This window comes from Phoca vitulina, unplaced genomic scaffold (assembly GCF_004348235.1).
Source record: "Phoca vitulina isolate PV1807 unplaced genomic scaffold, GSC_HSeal_1.0 scaffold41, whole genome shotgun sequence".
Lineage (NCBI taxonomy): Eukaryota > Metazoa > Chordata > Mammalia > Carnivora > Phocidae > Phoca > Phoca vitulina.
In genome coordinates this window covers 8,555,368-8,575,678 of record NW_022589744.1, presented here as the reverse complement: position 1 = coordinate 8,575,678, position 20,311 = coordinate 8,555,368, and the positions used below count along the sequence as shown (strand labels likewise).

The window sequence follows — 20,311 nt, the reverse complement described above, 5'->3', positions numbered from 1 at the left end:
GCTTAGTGGGGTAGAATTCTAGGGGGCTGTCCATAAAGTTGGTGAGAACATCTCTCTTACATGGTATGTCACAGATCTATATTTCTTATAAAAATACAAGAAAGTTTCCTAATGGCTAGTATCCAAAATCTATAAAAAACTTACCAAACTCAACACCCAAAAAACAAAAAAAATCCAGTCAAAAAGTGAGCAAAAGATATGAACAGACATTTCTCCGAAGAAGACATACAAATGGCCAACAGACACATGAAAAAATGTTCAACATCTCTCGGCATCAGGGAAATACAAATCAAAGCCACAATGAGATACCATCTCATGCTAGTCAGAATGGCTAAAATTAATGTCAGGAAACGACAGATGCTGGAGAGGATGCAGAGAAAGGGGAAACCTCTTACACTGTTGGTGAGAATGTAAGCTGGTATGGCCACTCTGGAAAACAGTATGGAGGTTCCTCAAAAAGTTAAAAATAGAGCTACCCTACCACCCAGCAATTGCATTATTAGGTATTTATCCAAAGGATACAAACATAGTGATTTGAAGGGGCAAATGCACCCCAATGTTTATAGCAGCAATGTACACAACAGCCAAAATATGGAAAGACCCAGATGTCCATCAACAGATGAATGGATAAACAAGATGTGCCATATATATGTGATGGAATATTACCCAGCCATCAAAAAGAACGAAGTCTTGCCATTTGCAAGGACATGGATGGAACCAGAGGGTATTATGCTAAGCGAGATAAGTCAGTCAGAGAAAGATAAATACCATATGATTTCACTCATACATGGAATTTAAGAAACAAAATAGATGAACATAGGGGAAGGGAAGGAAAAATAAAATAAGACAAAAACAGAGAGGGAGGCAAACCATAAGAGACTCTTAACTATAGGAAACACACTGAGGGTTGCTGGCGGGGCGGTGGGTGGGGGGATGGGGTAACCGGGTGATGGGCATTAAGGAGGGCACTTGATGGAATGAGCGCTGGGTGTCATATACAACTGATGAATCACTAAATTCTACCTCTGAAACTAATAATACACTACATGTTAGTTAAACTGAATTTAAATAAAAAATTAAAGAAAACAAAGAAAGTTTCTTAACTTGTGCTTCAGGCAACATTTCCTTCCTTTATTCTTTTTATATGGAGCAGATAGGGGGCTAATGATGAATGCCCGAGGTTTGAATTCTTTTTCCTAATGGAAACAGAAATCCAAAGTCTGCAGTGAGAGGAAAAAAAGCCTGCTGCTCTGATTGATGTAGCTCCTGTGCCCTGTCATCCCTTGGAGAGAAACCCTCCCTCCGGTCAGCAGCTCCCTCTTCTCCACATCTGCCAAGCCAATCTGACCTGGCAAAATGCTGGGGATGGAGTGGAATGAATTCGATGATCAACTTTACCAATATTTTAAATGTTGCATGAGAAAAAATACAGAAAGAACTTACGTAACAAAAAGACGGAAAGGCATAGGGCAGGTGCATACTCAGTGCTCTTTCCCTTTAGCTTTCATACCCTGTATCCTTGATTCAGATGACAGACAAAGAAGCACACTTATGTGGGGAGCAGACAATAATTAAAGAATGACTAACATTAAAAAGCTTTTCCTAGAGTCCCCTAACTTTTCACAGTAACTTTTGCTGGTGTGTATAAGGCATCAGGAGTAGGTCTGACCTGAGGGCAGACTGCTGTCTTTTGTATTTTTTCCCTAGTCACTTCATAGTCAAATGCTGTTATCAGCTAGGAGGAGGGTACAAGAAGACATGGCTCTTTTCTTTTTTTTTTTTAACATATATTGTATTATTTGTTTCAGAGGTACAGATCTGTGATTCAAGAGTCTTACACAATAGCAGGAGGGGAAGAATGAAGGGGGAGGAAATCGGAGGGGGAGACGAACCATGAGAGACGATGGACTCTGAAAAACAAACTGAGGGTTCTAGAGGGGAGGGGGGTGGGAGGATGGGTTAACCTGGTGATGGGTATCAAAGAGGGCGCGTTCTGCATGGAGCACTGGGTGTTATACACAAACAATGAATCATGGAACACTACATCAAAAACTAATGATGTAATGTATGGTGATTAACATAACAATAGAAAATTAAAAAAAAGAATGAAACTAAGCGGGATGCCTGGGTGGCTCAGTTGGTTAAGGGTCTGCCTTTGGCTCAGGTCATGATCCTGGGGTCCTGGGATCGAGTCCCACATCGGGCTCCTTGCTCGGTGGGGAGCCTGTTTCTCCCTCTGCCTGCTGCTTCCCCTGCTTGTGCTCTCTCTCTCTCTGACAAATACATAAATAAAATCTTTAAAAAAAAAAAAAAAAGAAGACATGGCTCTTGGCAAATATATTTAGCTATTTAGAGAAATTATTCAAAGTGGGTGTTTTATAGAGAGTGAATCAGCACTATCATCTTTTACTTGAAGGTCTTTCCTTGTGATCAGGGCTGGAGAACAGAGAACAAATCTTATCAATGGAATGTGCTAGAAGAGGTATCAGGATCTTCTGTTTTTCAGTCTTTCGTGGGTGTGTATGTGTGTGTTTCTTTTCCTCTAATTAATTCTGTGACCTCAGGCAAGTTGTCATGTCTCTGATTCTCATTTGATGCCATTCTCTACCTTGTGACCAGAGTTAATCATTTTAACACAGATTTGATCTGATCATGCCTTTCTCCTGCTTGAAACCCTGTTGGAACTCTCCTCTGGTCCAGATTTCTTGTTACTGAAGACCCTTCATGCTTTGCCTCTAGTCCATTCTTCCTCTCACTTTCTGTCACAGGTACTTCACTCCAGAAAGGCTGAACTATCTGAGGTTATCACAAATCACTAGGCTATTATCACTGCTGAAAATACAAGGCCAGTTTTTATTTATCCTCCAGACATACCTTAAACATTTCTTGCTGGGACCTACTTCAAATCTTACTCTCTATTCCCAAATCTCTGCACCCTCTCCTGAGGACGATATTCTACTTCTTTATATTCCTAATTTGAATACATTTCCTATTATCCTAGGGCCTGTCAATCATGAGATCTTCCCCCAAGGTCTTTGATTCTTTAGGCAAGAAGAAAATTCTGAAAGTCCCAGGCCAATTAAATTTTTCATTCATATTACATTCTCCATATTCCCAATTCATTATGGTATCAGATATTATCCAAACTCTTCAAGATTTCTCTGCCTTGAGGCAAGTGTCCCTAACCATCTGGATGATCTCAAACCCACTGGCTGATGTACAAGGACCTCACTTGGGGATGGAGGTGGAGAGGGGCACAGCAGCACCTGAGATACCATCGGTAAGATTTTAGGAAGCCAAAGGTTCTAAGTGAAGGTTCACGTTCCTTTATTCTTTAACTTCCGGTAGAAATTACAGGCCCACATGGACATCTCATCACAATACTTTTTTACCTTACTGAGGTTACCAATTAGCAAGTTATGATTTCTTATATTTTTTCCCCTCTAGACCAGCAATTAATGAATTACAGCCTGCAGGCCAAACATTTCTATTGCCTCGTTCTGTACAATTTGTGAGTTGGTTTTTACATGTTGAAACAGTTGGAAAAAAGTCAAAAGAATGATTATTTTTGACATGTGAAAATTACATAAAATTCAAATGTCAGTGTTCATAAATAAAATTTTATTGGAAGACAGTCATACCTTGTTTGTTTACATATTGTCTATGGCTGCTTTTGCACTAAAATGGAAGGTTGAGTAGCTATGACAGAGACCATACGGTCTGTAGAGGCAAAAATATTTACTTTCCGGCTTTTACAGAAGAAGTTTGCAGACTTCTGCTCTAGTTGGTTCATTTCTTGAGGTCAAGTTTGTGTTGTGCTTAGCTTTCTGCTCCCAAAGCTTGGTACATGCTTGGCTTATAGTAGGTACTCAATAAACACTGGATGAACTAACGCATGAATGAATACACGGATGAGAGGTGGTTGAACTATTTTGTATTCCGATAACCATTCCAATTTAAACATTTTTATAACTCTAAAAGCACAGGGGATATCACTAGATCTGGACATTTTTTTCTTGCATGTAGTAGTTTTAAATTTAGGTTCTGATCTCCATGAGCACTATTTTGGAAAAGAAGAGTCATAAAATATGATTAACACCCCTTTAATCATTTATCTTTTTTCTAGTTGCTATTTGGTTTACCAGCACATTTACTCTTTATTTGATAAGCAAGGTAAATAAGCCAAGATCAATGAGTCTTAATTTACCAGCAAATGAGAGAAGTTAAGTTATTCAAGATGGTAGGAAACAGAGTGGGAGGGAGCAATGGAAGGAGGGGATGGCGTAGTAGATATTTTTAGGATCTGTCACTGTTTTAATAGCTCTGCTGTTATCACTTCAGAAAGGCCCACATTTGGGACCATTTACGGCTAATGGACACGTGTTGAGAGGTGTGTGTAGGATGATATGTCATGCAAAAGTGAAAGCTAAATGTTTGATTTTGCCTGACCAGAATGTGGACCGAGAGGGAGAATCTATGCCAGTTACATTAAGTGCCTCCACTCATAGCTAACAGGTGTCCTGAGCTCGTTTTGGGTGTTTCTATGTATACCGACTTTGAAAAGGAGTTTTGCCAAGAATATGAGGTCAAGATAATGTTTTAAATCAGGCAGGTTCTACGGAGCCCCAAGCTTGGCCTCCAAGAAAGCCACCATCCTTTCAGCTTAGACATTTAGACAGTCTTCCTCCAAATTATGTCTCGTGATTTGGATTCATCTAACTCTTGCAAATAAACTCTCATGTCTCTAACAAGTGCTTGAAATCTTAAGAATTCTTTATTCTCGCTTCTGCTTTCCAGTAAAATTATTTATCTGGACATGTCTGTGGATTTGACTACTTTCAATGAAAAAAAAAATCTTGTATCCTGAACTCAGAACACCACTTTGAGAGAGAGTGACATGAATTCCTCCTCTCATACACTGCATTGATAATAAATAATGACAGCTTACCATTTTTGTGCATATTTTGGGCAACATTCTAAGACCTTTATATGTACTAACCCACTTACTCCTCTGAATAATTCATTATATAGATGCAGACACTGAAGCATGGAGGTGACTTACCCGATTGTTCCTCTAACAGCTTTTTTAATTATGCACCTGTGTTCCGCCAGGTACTGTTCTAGGCACAAGGGATACCTTCCTAAATGACATATGCACAACCCCCTGACCTCATGGAGTGTATACTCTCCTATCTAATTCACATAGCTGGTGACATGGCAGAGGCAGGATTAGAACCAGGTGTGTAAGACCACTGCAGGGTGGTGCCACTCAAAATTAATTTGCGTCTTCCCTGTACGACTCCGTGGCTGATTCCAACACAGTTCCCTCCCAAGTTCTATGAAGTCCTGCTTTGATGGCATTTAATTTATTGTGACTCTTTTTTTTTTTTTTTTTTAAGATTTTTTGTTTATTTTTTTAACAGCGAGAGAGGGAACACAAGCAGGGAGAATGGGAGAGGGAGAAGCAGGCTTCCCAACAAGCAGGGAGCCCGATGTAGGCCTCGATCCCAGGACCCCGGGATCACGACCCGAGCCGAAGGCAGACGCCCAACGACTGAGCCAGCCAGGCGCCCTAATTTATGGTGACTCTTGTAAGCCTCAGTTGCAAAAGTTGTTTTTTTAACAATGGATCTATCTCCCTTCTGTCTTCACAACTAGCAAGGCCTTTCTTTGTGAATTACTGTAATTGATCAGAGGCAGAGAATGAAAGTAGCTAAGGATGGGGCTGGAGAGTGAAACCACATCAGGTATTTATCTTCCACCTCCCTGATGTGCTGTCCCTTCACCCTGACGCATTTAAGGCAGTCCAAGGCAAACGTGGGACATGAGCAGCCTGCCTGACAATGTCCCAGGTCCTGTTCCCCTTCTCCATATGGCTCCCTGCAGTTCTCTGATTCAGCCTCAGCCCTTTGTTTGGGGAGTTTGTCTTTATTGTCAAGGAGCTATCACTCACATACCTTCAAGAACTGTGGATTCAGAATTGGGGTTGCAGAGTGATCAAGAGCCCCAGTTTGCCTGTTTTACTGTTGTCTCAGCATATTTATATGCCCCCTCTCACAAGTATCCCATTTTGATAAGATCAAATGCTATCGTAACCCTAGGTAATACCATCAGGATACTTGGAATCCTATAGCCCACTCCTGGAAGTTCCCAACCCTGGACCTATGAAGCTGCAACTTGTCCTGAAAGGCATCTGGAAAAATGCCCCCTTGATCATTCTGATTCACCACTTTTCCACCCAAATAACAGAACATTTTCTCCTCCTTTTCTTCATACCGATGCTGACATAATAAAGCTTGTGTATTTTTAAGAGTTCTTCGCTTATATCCTTCCTCTGTTTCTTTGCTGAAAATGCCATCATTTCTTGGCATCTCTATTAAGGATAAAAAACTAAAGAATGAGGGCCATGGAACATAAACTCCATGCACAGTCACTTAGCAGTTTTTGTAGAAATTTGAAGGGAAAAGTTACCGAAATTACTATGTAAAATGAGTCTTTTATTTTAGTTGGAGATTTCATTCGTGCATGTGAATCTAACAGTTGATAGGTGCTCATAATTTTCAGGGAAAGGACTTTAAGATCATTGAAGTATAAACAAAAAGTGAATCCAAATTTATATTCTAACAATAAATTACTTTTAGGGATTTACTGCGTCTTATTTGCATTCAAGGAGATGCCTTCAGGACTCTCCTTAGGGTAGGCAGGTTGGCCTGAATTTGTCTCTGCTTACCCTCTAACTAGCAGTGCAACTATAAACACGACGTTAAAAAATTATCTGAGCTTGAGTCTTGATTCGTCTGGTCATTCAGCACACGCATACTGAGAGACAACCATGAGAGTCTGTAATGTGCTCTAGAATATTTTAGCATAGGTTTTGACATTGTGTGTTACATGCCTGATAAACTTACATCCTACGTATCACTCTCATTGTCATCAGAGACCCACTTACGGTGTGGTTGCTGGGAATATATCAGAAAAACAAACTCTGGATGTGGATATTAAAAGCATGTTTGTCATCAAATCTCTGCTCAACGCCAGACTTTAGCTAATTACCGACCTGTCTGTAAATTAGTAGTTTATTAACCAGCGTAAGGGATATTTGGAAGGGACATTGACTTAGAGCATTTGAGAGATGTGACTTGGCTCAAATATTTTAAAGACCTCTGCACCTTTGTGGTAAGAGGGCACAGGAATCCAGCAAAGGCACTAGCTTTACATCGGGGTTGACAACCAAGGATTAATGGCCTTATGTCATCATTGGGTTTGAGCAGGGGTTCTCAACCTCAGCATCCTTGGTTTCTTCTCACTAGATGCCAGTAGAAACCTTCCTTCCACCCCTTCTGTTTTGTCAACCCCAAAATGTCCCTGGACATTGATATAGGTCCCTTGGGGGGTGGGGGCAAAATTGCCTCAGTTGAGAAAGACCAACCATAAGGATAACTGAGTTCTGACGTGGACCATTGTCATGTCTATCTTGAGTAAACCTTTTTTAGAAGGTGGATCCAGATCCTCTTAAAGGATAGAACACTGAGATGTTCTCAAGCTCAAAGAACAGGTCCTCTGAGCTTTTTTTGTGCTACTTGCTAATAATTGTGTACATTAATATCTGTGCACGTGTATGCGTGTATGTGTGTGTGTGTGTGTGTGTGTGTGACAAATTGGGTTTGACAGCTAGTTTGATTATAACTGGTTAGTGAGTTTAGGGGGAAAATAATTAAAACTCTCCCACTTTGAAGTTCTTGGTACCTACCACTACCTACCACAAAGAATCTATAAACTGCCACCAAATTGCCTTTGGTCAGTTCCCAGCAGGGGTGAACAATTACATATAGAGCTGGTCAAACCCTTCAGCATAACGTTCTAGGCCTCCAGTGGTAAGGAATCAGGACAAGGGGATGCACAAAGGGAAGGAAGATTCCCTCTCTCACCTCTTATCCCCAACACACACCTAGCTTGGCTATAATTTCATCATTTCATTTCCTAGAGATGCTCTGAACCATCTTGGCAATAGCTCTTTTCCTATAAACCACTTGTTACTGTCCGAGATCCTGAGAAGGAACAGTAGCATAAAAGCATACTTTTTTGAGTTAAAAAGTCCTTAGTTATCATCTCACTGCTGGTCTCCAGAAGATACAAGCCTGAGACTGCCAACTCCCTCCACATGCCCCCCCCCCCCCCGCCCCCCAAGCCAAGGATCTTTGGTGGAGATCTGGAGTTCATTCACTTCCTACCTAATGGAACCAAATGCCCGCTCATCACAAAAATAAAATGTCTGTCTGCGGGTTTGAAGTGCCTCAGGGAATTTATGCAGACCCCTAAACTAAATTCGAATCGCTTAGTACTTCCTCAGCTCCCCTTCCCTGGAAATCTCCATGGGAGCTGCTTTTGCGGTCAAATAATGTGGCAGGGCGGTGGGGTCTTGACTTCCAGAGCAGAGAGGCCCCCAGCCCGGAGCCTCTTGGCAAACCATTCCCCTTCCCATGAGCTCCACCAGGCGGCTCTGCACCGGGAGGAGCACTACTGTCCCCCAGTCCCTGGGTGCTCTGCCGCTCTCTTGAGGGGAAAGTTAAGGATTTAATTGTGTCTGTGTGGGATACATAATGAATGAGCCTGAATAATTCAAGACAGGATGTCAGTGAAGAGGACACAGCGAACACCTGGGCTGGACAAAGATTTCTTTGGCTGCTTGAGAGGCTGAGGGGGGATATGCAGTCTTCATTTTACCATATTATGCTCCCAGCTGCAAACAGTCTAAACTACAGGGACAGGCTCTTTCCCTTTTGAGAAGACCACTGTGGCTGTCTGGATGTACGAGTGTGCAACTGCATGTGCCTGTGTGTGTGTGTGTTTCCGTGCCAAGATGAATGCTGATGATAAATCTGGCACCTTTAAAAAGACACTGGTATTGTATCCCTTTACTTAACTTCAGACGTGGGCCTGAGAAAAATATCAAGCAAGCCACATTCTTCTCGAAAGTTTTATAATAATGATAATAAAATGGACCCCTACCAAGTTCAAAGAGGCTTTTCAACTGGATACTTTTCGAACAAGTGACCAGGGTTTTGGCTGAGGGAGACTGGGGATCCACTGGAATTTTGCTGCTTTGGGAGAAGATGGGAACAGTAAAGTCAAAGTCTTGGTTCACCTGAAATAACCCCGTAACTGAAATTATTTAGTGACAGTGCCCAGGTGGCTTTTTTGCAACCTGGGTGTTACGTTTTATTTAACGGACTGTACATTTCCATAGCTTCTGAGAGTTCATTACTGTTTCTTTTGCTAAATCTCAGAAAGTAGTAAGATGAGGAACTGAAGTCAATTCCACAGATTATTAGCAGGAATTTTATAGGAACATCTAGAGTGATGTCACAGTGTTTAATAGCCAAAAGAAGAGATAATCATTCAGACAGACCTGGAGTCTCTCTACCTTCACAATCCATGCCACTCCTCCAAGTTTCAATCTTCAGATTGTTTACCTTAAGACAATGACCGTTACCACCTTTGTTAGTTGAATGAAAGTCCTGGACAAGCTCCCCAGTAATATGCACACGTATACACATTCAAAGTGTATACAATTTCAGGGAGCTCACAGACTCTTTGAAGAGCCACCCGCCAGTCCTCCAGATCTCTTGATGACCACAGTCTCTACAAAAATGAAATTTGTCCTGGGGGAAGATGGTGCCATCTTTCAAATGCTCATCAACTCACATGATTTGATGACAGCATGAAGAAGGAAGCTGGAGAGACAGGCTGTGATTCCAGTAATAAATCCAGACCACTAGACCACTTTAAAAAAAACTATTTGAGACTTTGGGAAATGCTTAAGAGACATGTTTAAATCGCTCCAGTGGTCCTACAAATGCTGGATAAGGGGAACAGAGTAGAAAATGGGAGACCAGGCTGCAGAGCTGACCCCTTGTCAGGATTCTGTATGCTCTGGAAAGTAAAGAACATTCTCCTAAAGCAATGCTGCTCTTATGTCTGTTCATCAGCTGCCAGCCTCTCAAGTGAGTCAGATTCCATGCACACTATCTTTTGTGGTCTGCTTCTTTTGGAAACATCATGCAGAATGACGAAGAGCATTAATATAAAAGCTCTAGATAGAATATGGACATCTTGTTCTCCTAGAGAATTAACACATTGCAAATTTTCTGGCACATCAGAACTTATGTCCCATGTCAATTAAGAAAATGTGACAATCAGTCATTAAGTGCCTAGCTCAGGAGGGGCCTTAGAAAACACTGAGTTCCTCCCTCCCCTTGGACAGATGAGCAGATTGAGACACAAGCAGGAGGGGAGGACAGTGTCTTGCCTGGGTCACTTCTGAGTTGGTGGCAAAGCCAAAGCTCAACTGGCACTTCCTCACACTGCCTCCATTTTGACCGTTACCCTGTCAACTTAAATGATTCAACTACTCCGGCTTTAAATAGGATCTCGTGATTTAAAAAAAAAAAAAGAAAAATTAAAGGAAAAAAAATACAAAATCAGACTAACTTTCCATGACTCACTTTTCCAAAATGTTTTGTATCAATGTATCAGGTACAAGGAAAACGTATGAGCTGTAGCAGGACCACAGCCAAGATTCTACAAGGCAGGGAGCGCGAGCGCGTTAGGGAAACCCTAATACAGAAGAATTGGTTGCAGGGTCTCTCAGTAAATCGTTGTTTATAAGTTCCATGTTTGAGAGAAAGAAAAATGAAGACTTCATGCAAACCACAGAACAAAAGTTGAGATTTCCAGTGAAGCAAGAACTCGGGGACTTTTTAAAAGTGGGAGTGGGGGAGGTGGGAGGAAGGAAAGGGATTCTTAATGGTATATTGTTTTCTGAGCTCTACCAATTAGCAAACATCTCTTATAAAAGGAATAAAGAAAGAGGGAAGGAATTTCGTGCACTGAAATAGCCCCAGTCAGCTGCAAACGCTCCAGGCTTCTGCTACAAGGCTTTCAACCCCCCTCCCTAACTCTGGCCATTACATCAGTCCAAGTGCATCCTGGGGGCTATTGTCATGCTGATGAGACTGGATTCTCCCACTGCCTAGGGAGACATTCCCACCACAGACTGGCTCTGGGGCGCATTCAAGCTGTGCTGAATTGCCCTGGAGAATAAAAGATGCAGCCTTAATTAACTACCGCGCTCAGCTCCCCATCACAGCTTGATTGTTGAGCTGGCTGCACTCTCTGCGAAAGAGGAAATGCCAGGGCTCCTTATGCAGACCCAGTGCTGGGAAGTAGGGCTCCTTAGGGAGCCGCAGTTGGGTTCTGTCTTGTTCTGAAAATAAAATATCAGAGGGTCTCCTATCTCGGGATCACTGGTGTCCAGTTTTCCGGAAAGAAACCTCAGTGCCTGTTACTTCCTTGCTCTGCTCCTGGGATCCAGGCACTGCATATCCCAATGAAGGTCTTTCCATGTATTTTACAACCCTGACAGGGAACGCAACTTTATTCGTAGCACTGTCTTTACTTCGTCTGAATAGTTTCTGGTGCTGTTGATACTCGGAAACATAAAAGATCCTGTCCCACCCCCCCATCAGATTTGGAATTAGGTCTGTCTTTGTAACCTCTTCACCAAGAGGCTGGGTGGGAAGTCAATAGTAGGCACCCCTTTTCACCCCGAGACATCTCACCTTTAATCCTTCCTAAAATCAGAGCCATTGGAGATTGGCTTGATTTTTTATAGTTGAGAGGTTTTTCTTTAATGTTGTAGGAAAAAAGGGTGTTCTTAACGGTGAATCAGACAAAATTGAGTTCAGAAGTTGTAAAAATGCTGCAATTGGTGGGCTTTATTTTTATTTTATTTTTTTGAAGATTTTATTTATTTATTTGAGAGAGAGCAAGAGCGAGAGAGCACAAGCTGGGTGAGGGGCAGAGGGAAGAGACGCCCCGCTGAGCCGGGAGCCAGATCCCGCGCTTGATCCCAGGACTCTGGGATCACGACCTGAGCCGAAGGCAGACTCTTAACCGACTGAGCCACCCACGCGCCCCAATTGGTGGGCTTTATAATCTCAAAATTCTGTGGCAGGTTGTGATTGAGGAGGCCACGGGGCCAGGAGAGGCATTCCCATTTTCCCTGGGGCCAGTGCAGTGTGTTGTATTAGGCAGGACAGCAACTGTGGGAAGAGTCAGCAAGGCTTTGAGGGCCTGACTCGGGTTTCTGACTTCCCTTCCTGGTAGCCTCTCAAGTGCAGGCTCTTGAGTCCTCCCTCCAATCTGTCCTCCATTACTGCTCACTCTTAAGTAAAAATCACAGAGAGCCTTTGAAGTCTGGAAATAGATCATTTTCTTGGGAATATTTTCTTGTTAGCACAATTTCAGTGATCAGGCGAAGTTTTTAGGAGATCAGAGATCATAATGTGTTTTTGCCACTTACTGTCGTTCTAGAGCAATCAGTTTGCAGGGTCTGTGTCAGGGGCCATTTGTTCTCTTTTGAGTATTCAGGCCACTACAGGATATACTTTTATCCGGTATGTGTCCTACCTCGTCATTCAGCCTGCAAGACTTTCCATGGTTATGGTCAAGTAACACAAATCCTACTTTGATCCCTGTTCAGGGCTTATTCTTAAATAAAATAACAAAATGTTTAGGGAACTACCCAGCATAACATAATGGTCAGTATAATGGACCACTGCATGTTTAAAAATGGTATATATATACATATATATATATATATATATATATGTATATATATATGTATTTTTTTTTTTTTTAAGATTTTATTTATTTATTTGACAGAGAGAGACACAGTGAGAGAGGGAACACAAGCAGGGGGAGTGGGAGAGGGAGAAGCAGGCTCCTAGCAGAGCAGGGAGCCTGATGCGGGGCTCGATCCCAGGACCCTGGGATCATGACCTGAGCCGAAGGCAGACGCTTAACGACTGAGCCACCAGGTGCCCCAAAATGGTATATATTTTGACCAACACATTAAGAAGTCCTGGGTACAACAGAGCTCAGGCTGACACCCCGGTTTACCTTAATGTTTTCTTTCTTAAATTAGTTCCTTTGTTTTTATGCAGTGGAGCATTTCTCTGCAACCACTAAACATAAAGAACTGGATATAAAATGTATTAGAATGAAAAAAGTCACGTCAGGCAGAGATAAACTGAAGACCCAGGCATACCAACGTAAATCGAATTTAAATACTTAAAATAGCATTCTAAAGTGAAAGGCTAGGACCACAGTTTTGAATTTGTGTTTTTTGGTCAGCAGAATTTTAAAAAGATAAAAGGAAGCTGTTCTAACAGAGGCAGACGTGAACAGAGATGCAATTTCTTGACCATCCCATCACACTCTGCTCATTTCCTGACTCTGACGATGTGCTTCCCAAAGAACGTTGGACTTGTTGTAAAAGAGTTGGAAAGACACTGCAGTGATGTGAAACTATTAGCCAGAAAATAAACAGGGTGGAGAATTGCTCCTCTTGCTGCCCAGTAGGAGATCTGTGAGCATCTTGAAACAAGACTGTGATCAATATAGCCTTAACTAATCATTCCCAATCATTCCCAAACTAAGCCACTTATGCAATTAATGATACTTAATGTTGATAGATGAAGGAGGTAAGGTAAATCGAAAATTCAATAAAACGTCAGCAACATGTTACTTGCCCTTAAAAGATGTTGAAACAGATATGGAAAGATATCTGGTAGATGGATTTACAATGTCCAACTGAGCAATGGGATCACATTTTCTGTTGGTTGTCGGGTAGAACACAGGAAGCAAGGTATCAGGCATATTTTAACATACAGTTTAAACACATTAAATTGAAACCACAGCATGAAAATAAAGAGAGGCATTCTCCCAAGTTAGGGAAAGATAGTTTAAGTCATCAAATAAATTCTATTTAATTAGTGAGTGACTCCTACTATAACACGGTTTTCCTTAAGAGCTGGCTTCACACTCTAGTCATCTGAGTGTGCCTAGGGCCTAGCTCACTTTAAGCTTAAACATTTATTGTCTAACTAGATTTACCATCTAGATCCATCTCAGCTGTTCTGTATGTAATCCTGTTCTTTGCAGGGGGACACATTTCCCTTCAGAGGGGAGCAAAATTCGTGCCTGATGGTGTCTGGGTGACTGTTCTTTCTGCCTTAAGTTTCATTTCAATTTTTGACCTTTTCACTTTTTAAACTTAATTAAATTATTTTAAAAAATGAGTCTTTTATTTATTTGCCTTCATTCTTATTGATCCTTAAAGATTACTTCAATTGTTTCCTCCATGAGACTTCTCTGAATGCCCAGCTTGGAACAAGTATGTCTTCTCACTTAACTCGCTATACATACTTTATCTTTCTACTTATTGTGTCATATTTTTGTGTGTTTTGGTTCCTGCACGTAAGGCGTTTACAGTCTAGTTCAAGAAACAATGACCTCCTCGTCCATGTACCATTAGTGTGGTGCCTCGTATGTAGCTGGTGTTCAAAAATGTATTTTTGGAATTGTTCAATTTATTTACTTTTAAATTTTTTTTCTAAATATTTTATTTATTTGACACAGAGAGAGAGAGAGAGCACACAAGTCGGGGAGCGGCAGCAGGAGAGGGAGAAACAGGTTCCCTGCTGAGCTCGGAGCCAGATGCAGGGCTCCATTCCAAGACCCTGGGATCATGACCAGAGCTGAAGGCAGACACTTAACCTACTGAGCCATCCAGGGACCCCTGGAATTGTTCAATTTAATAAGAAGGACCCAATTCATGAATTAGACAAGTTTTCTGGTATCTTCTTTTTTGGATATTTCTTTGCCTGCCAGTCCATGAATGCAGGATGATTTGTTTAGCGGGTGAAATGCAAAACAGTGATTTCTTATAAACCATAAAACAAAGTCATTTAGAGCACCAGACCCTTCCCCCAAGAGGCAAGAGGCAAATGCAGTTACAATGAATTCCTTTTCTGATTTGTTTGTTCAGTCTCCTATTGAGATAGTAGAGCACGGAGGTTATGATTGTGTACGCTGAAGGCCAACTCAAGCCTTAGAATTTTGGTCCTGCTAACTGCAAACATTGTATGCTTGGGTATGTTCCTTTACCTCTCCATGCCTCAGTTCTGTCATCTGTAAAATGGGGATAACACTACCTCCCTTCTCCTTCTGCTTCCTTCTTCCTCCTCTTTATCGTAATTATGATCATAGAATATTTAGATTGTCCTCTGGGGCCTCAGTCTTGTTCATCTTTGTATTGTGAGCATTTGGTGTAGTGAATAAACATACTAGGCACTCAACAAATGCTCGGTGTAAGTGAATAAGTGAGTGAGTGCTAGCCTCAATACACAAAGTATTAGTCCCATTGTGTTCTGCCCTGATTAGGTATGTTGTTTGTGAAGCCCTGGTTGTTCAGTCTTTTTAGGTGTCTTTTAGGAGCAATTGGAGGGGGCCGTTTAGGAAGGGATGAGGAGCAGGGGTGAGGGTTTTCAGGATGATAAGTTGAAGATGAGACTGCCTTTGTAACGTCCTCCATTGATTGTCCAGAACTGAATAAAGGCCTTCATAATTTTCAGAGAACAAAACAGAGTTTCCAAGATCCCACCGAATCAATCAAGCAGTTTTAATGCTCTTTTAAAAGCAGATTCTTGCAGTGTTTGGGTTATAGTGACTCATTTTTTAACCAACGAAATAAAAAAAGCAAACAAATCCACTAGGGGAGGTAGTTTAGTGGTCTAAATCTCAGGTTAGAAACAGGGAGACTCCCTAGAACTGTTAAGTTCAAATTATAGCCACATTGACTTAGCCCTTCATCTTTTTTGAGATACATTGAGTTGCACTTGGTTTATAGTGACAAAGTTTTTTGGATAAGACCCTAAACACCCAAGTTTGTTCGCTTTGTTTAGGACATGATAGAACTCCTGAGGTTTCTTTTCTTTTCTTCTTTTTTTTCTATTAGAAAAGGGTTTGCTGTAATTTGGCCCCAAATTCTGGTACTCAGCTGAAATGCTGGGAAAACAGAGCACTGGCTTTCTCCTATAGTCTATTAGACACTTAATAAACTACAGATGATTAAGAGACCTCTTTTTGCTTCCCAGAGGAGTACTTGACACTGGGCAAGAAACAGAAGTAAAGGAATGGGGTGACAAATTTCAAGATGATGCTATAAAAGTGGGGCTTAGTAGTATGACTAGCAAAATAGCTCTTAGGACTTTTAAACTGACATTGAGAAGCATAAGGGTATTATGTCCAGTCTATTTTCAGATAAAAATGTTAATAGCCCCAGTGCTTTTGCATCTGGGCAAAAGAACTAAATAATGAGTACAGAAATGATTATTGGATTATTGGAGATATAAAAGAAATATTTCCTGCTTTAAAATGGAGGTCCAAATCTCTAAATAATGACTCATATTTCCAGGTAAGATTAATCTGAAAAACATACTAAAAAGAATAGGGCTCACACATAAATGTACACTGACAAAATGTTTGTATTTCAAGGACTTAAAAAAATTTCTCTACACATTCAAGCAGAAAACTTAGGTTATGTACAAAGGAACAAAAGTAAGCCCTTTCTCTTTAGTATTACTTAACATTAAGAGATAAATTTGGAATTCCTACAGTTTGGAGTGGTAAAAGGCAAGATTCAAAGATTCCATACTATGCCATGTTGTCATTCATGAGCAAAAGCAACAGAAAGACTTTCTCAGATGTGAAAATAAAGAAAATATGAACAATTTGTGTACACTTTTGATAAAACTACTTAGATTTACTCTAGAGATATTAGAGGTAAATGAAATTGATGGAAAAAACACATAGTCTAAAGAAGAGAGTAGGAACCCAGTAAATTCTTATTCAATTTTATGTAAATACGTATACACATATGTATGTGTGTATGTATGTAAATGGTACAAAAGCCAAACTGAATACTTTTAAAATGTAAAGTAAGTAAATTTTGTCAAACAAAATTTGGTAAGCATCACATGTATACGTACGTGATTGGGATCTATCCTAGCATTTACAGGAAGCCCTGCCTCCTGGGAGGCATCCAGCCAAGGACTGAGCACAGCAGGGGGCTCTGTTTGGGCCTTTTCTGCCCAATTGTCTTTGCTCTATGATTCTCCATTGGCTGGCTGAGATCTTAGATCTGCATAGTAGCCTGAGGCTCTGTTTCTAGGTGTCAGAGCTGCCTGACAACGCTCTTCCCTGCTTCATCTCTCCTTTGTCTTTCATTCAATAAACCTCCTGCTCTTCTGGTAGCATCTTGGTGTCTCCTTCCCAGAGGACTGGAATTCAGTGTTTGTGTGTGTGCTTGCTTGTGGTGAACTGGTAGGCGGAGAATGGGCTCAGAGGTTAGAGAATAAATAATTATTCTCTATAAATTATTTATTCTATAAATATTAATTAATAAAAAATTTAAAAAGGGGGCAAAAGTAGGAAGTGTGCAACTAAAAAATAGATAAGATCAAACATATTGTAAATGTAAGGTGCTGACCCACCCGTCCAACTCCATTCTTTTCTTTTTTTAAAGGTTTATTTGTAGAGAGCGTGCACCTGCGAGCAGGGGGGAGGGGCAGAAGGAGAGGGAGAGAGACCGTCTCAAGCAGACTCCCTGCTGAGCATGGAGGCCAATGCAGGAGGCTCAATCCCCTGACCCTGAATCATGCATGACCTGAGCCGAAACCAAGAGTCCGAAGCTTAACGGACTGAGCCACCCAGGCACCCTCCCCAACTACATGATTTTCAATTTGCTTCTCTATAGCAGGGAGAAGATGGAAATCAAAAGATTCCTATATTTTATATTTAGAGCTGTGTGTCTTTGGAATGTTTTGGTAAATTCTTCTGCAAAGGCTTCAGAATTTTTATTATACCCTCTCACCCCTATAATTCACCCCCATTACATAGTTTCATTCTAGCTTAGAGAAGGAGGCCTAAAAAAAAAAAAAATCCCTATCAGGCTCTGAATATCAGCTTCCAGTTTGGCCAACTTCTGACCATAGAGCAACTACAAAAAAAAAAAAAAAAAAAAATTCAAATATTTTGTCAGGTTTCAGCAGGACAAACAGTAAATATTGCTGGCACTATTAAACAACTCCATAAACACAAGAGCCATCCCCAAAGACAGTGCAGAAGATACTATGTTCCTGAAGTCCAGAGCCACTCCCAAAAATAACCAAAAGAAAGAAATTCTCCTGAGACCTGGCAATGGCTCGTAGGACCCTATCTGCACCTGGAGTACAACTCACATTTCTGTCTGACCATATTTTGGGGACTCTCCAACTTGACAGTTGCCAAGCCAAGTTCTCAGGACACACAAGTGAGACAAACAGGAAGACCATAGCTATCCGTGGGAGAAAAAGGATCCGCAACAAATGGGTTCCGTAAAAGCAAATTCACCAGTCACATTCAAAGATCTAATTCTTACAAATGTTTTTTTCCCGGCCATCCTGAACTTAGAAAAGAAGAGACAAGGTGAAATTTTACCTTCCTCTCTTGGACCAGGCGCCACAGAGATTTGGGAGAGCTGACTTTAAAGGACTGTCACCCTCTGCCGGCTCCAGCCAGTTTTCCCAGGATCCCAGGCTGCAGGCTCTGGACTCAGTGGAATGTCCCAGCAGATGTCATCCTGGTCACCAGAAACTGCAGAGGCGGACAAACAATTTCCCTTTTACCCTTTCTAGTTAGTGCTTGGCTGAGACCCTCTTTTCTCCAGAGCACTTCATAAATGGATAAGCTTATCTAAGAGGTTCAGAGTTCTCCACTGTGGCCACAGTAATTCAAGATTAACTTTGTTTAGGTTAATTTACTTGCGCAGCCTGGAAACACGATTTTATTCACCTGAGGCCTCCCACTGGACCCAGTCCAGCTTAAGTCGGACCCAGTCTGACCCTGGATCCAGTCCATCTTGAATCTAGTCCGGTTTCTATGTTGGACACGGTCTGACCCCAAATCTAGTCCCGTTTGTACGACCCAGGGTGATGTCCGACCATTTGACGTGGGACCCAGTCTGATGTGGGACCCGATCTGACGTCGGAACCAGTCTGACGTGGGGACCGGTTTGAGGTGGGAACCGGTTTGAGGTGGGACCCAGTGTGACGTAGGATCCAGTCTGACGTGAGACCCGGTCTGACGTGAGACCTAGCTGACGTCGACCCAGTCAGCCGTGGGATCCGGTCTGATGCCGCCCTTATTAGTCAGACTGGACCCAGTCCGATTCCAGCAGTTTCCAGACCCAGTCTGGAGAGAGAAACGCTCAAGTGAAGCCGGAAAGCTCGTGAACGTAAAAACTGCGAAGCCAGGATCCTGAGAGGGACTCACCACCTCGAGAGGCGGCGACGGAGCCTCGGGTTCAACAGTTGGGCAGGTACTAGGCCTTGCTGCTCGGTCCTCCCGGGGCGGGTGTGTGCGTGTGTGTGTGGGGGGTGTTTGTGGGGCGTCTCTTTCAGCCCCTCTTCTGACCCCAGAACTGTTAACAGATAAACTGAGGCGTGTTAAAATCCTAAGTGTTGCTTTGAGCAGAATCGATTGGCATCGGGCAGCGCGCAGGCCGGTGCCGAAAGGCGCTGTATGGAAGCGAAGATTTTGAGGCGGAAGGGAGAGGAAACAGGGCTGTGAGGCCAGGCGGAAGGCGGGTTGGTCATTGCAGGGGTGCCCGGGGGGGGGGGGGGGGGGCAGGAGTGCGTCGGGCGGTTCTCGCTGGCCTGGTTCAAGAGTCCTGTTCTGGGCGAGCATAACCAACTCCATTTTGGGCCGGATGTCTTGTTTTTAGCAGGCCCCGGCTCTTAACAGATGGGAAGGGCCATTTAAAAGCTCTGCATATTCATTCATCTTGGGTGCTTGATGAGTGGGCAGAAGACATTTAAAGAGCGATTGCCGTGTCATTTGTGAGCAGTGTGACTGTTGCGTTTTCTACGGGTGATTTATACTACCCTTCACCAGTAAATCAGGCTGTGGCCGTTGTGTGTTGGCCTGTCCACTTGTCTGCTTCTTCACCCTTTAAGAGGAGTGTATGTGATTTATGAAGATCCAGGAATTGTGTAACAGGTTGTTTGTAGATAAAATGCTAAAGCCAGCGAGGCTCTGAGGTCGTAACCCCTAGACAGTCAGGTGTCATTTAAATCAATTCGAATGTCTGTTGCTTTTTTCAAGACTGTTCCACATGATCTCCCATTCTCTCTACCATCTGTGCAGCTAGAAGCGAAAGGCTCCAAGGTGGCAAGGCCATAGGATGGGAGGCATCCCGACCCATAAGCCACTGGGGGGAGAGGTGCCCAAGGCCACCAACAGTGGACTTTGCCTGTGTGACAGATAAATCTTTGTGGGGCTAAGGCACTGATGTGCAGAGGTGGCTAATTTCAGAGGCTGGTATGAACTATTCTAACACAGGTCTCAAAACTGTGAGTCTTTTTGT

At 42.2% G+C, this 20,311-nt stretch overlaps 1 long non-coding RNA gene across 1 annotated transcript in view; it reads right to left on the bottom strand.

The window, feature by feature from the left end:
• Positions 1-18,477, bottom strand: part of LOC116647870 — a 95,846-nt gene extending 77,369 nt beyond the window's left edge. Inside the window, exon 1 of the long non-coding RNA XR_004302410.1 lies at positions 18,385-18,477. This is a non-coding gene — a long non-coding RNA (uncharacterized LOC116647870). The remainder of the gene's footprint in view (positions 1-18,384) is intronic.
• Between the last annotated feature and the right edge of the window lie 1,834 nt (positions 18,478-20,311).